Source organism: Fukomys damarensis, unplaced genomic scaffold (genome assembly GCF_012274545.1).
Source record: "Fukomys damarensis isolate Sample0158 unplaced genomic scaffold, DMR_v1.0_HiC HiC_scaffold_23, whole genome shotgun sequence".
In the NCBI taxonomy this organism is placed as follows: Eukaryota; Metazoa; Chordata; class Mammalia; order Rodentia; family Bathyergidae; genus Fukomys; species Fukomys damarensis.
This window is the reverse complement of record NW_022900935.1, coordinates 50,179,477-50,179,765: the sequence shown is the minus strand read 5'-3', so window position 1 is coordinate 50,179,765 and position 289 is coordinate 50,179,477. Positions and strand designations below refer to the sequence as shown.

Genomic DNA, 289 nt, shown 5'->3' with positions numbered 1-289 from the left:
CGCCGGGCTCGGCCCCGGGCAGGAGGCGGCACCTCACGCGCACTGAGGGAAAACAGCTTGCACTTTATGAATGGTGCCCTTCGTTGCTGCCACCCCCTCGCCCACGTCGCGAGATGCTCGGAAGTCGAGAACCGTAGTTACTTTTTTTTTTCCCTACGCGAACCTGTCAGAGGTTGTCTGCGCCTCGCTTGTTTTTCTCCAACTCTTGGCAAACGCGGGTGGCCGTGGGGCGGTTTGTGTACCTTCGAAGGGAGGCGCCGGCGCGCCGAAGGTTAACAAGTGACATTGG

At 60.2% G+C, this 289-nt stretch overlaps 1 long non-coding RNA gene across 1 annotated transcript in view; it reads right to left on the bottom strand.

Moving 5' to 3' along the window:
* The window catches only part of LOC104857076, a 4,396-nt gene extending 4,113 nt beyond the window's left edge, over positions 1-283 (bottom strand). The window contains exon 1 of the long non-coding RNA XR_778779.2: positions 164-283. This is a non-coding gene — a long non-coding RNA (uncharacterized LOC104857076). The remainder of the gene's footprint in view (positions 1-163) is intronic.
* Positions 284-289: the final 6 nt, after the last annotated feature.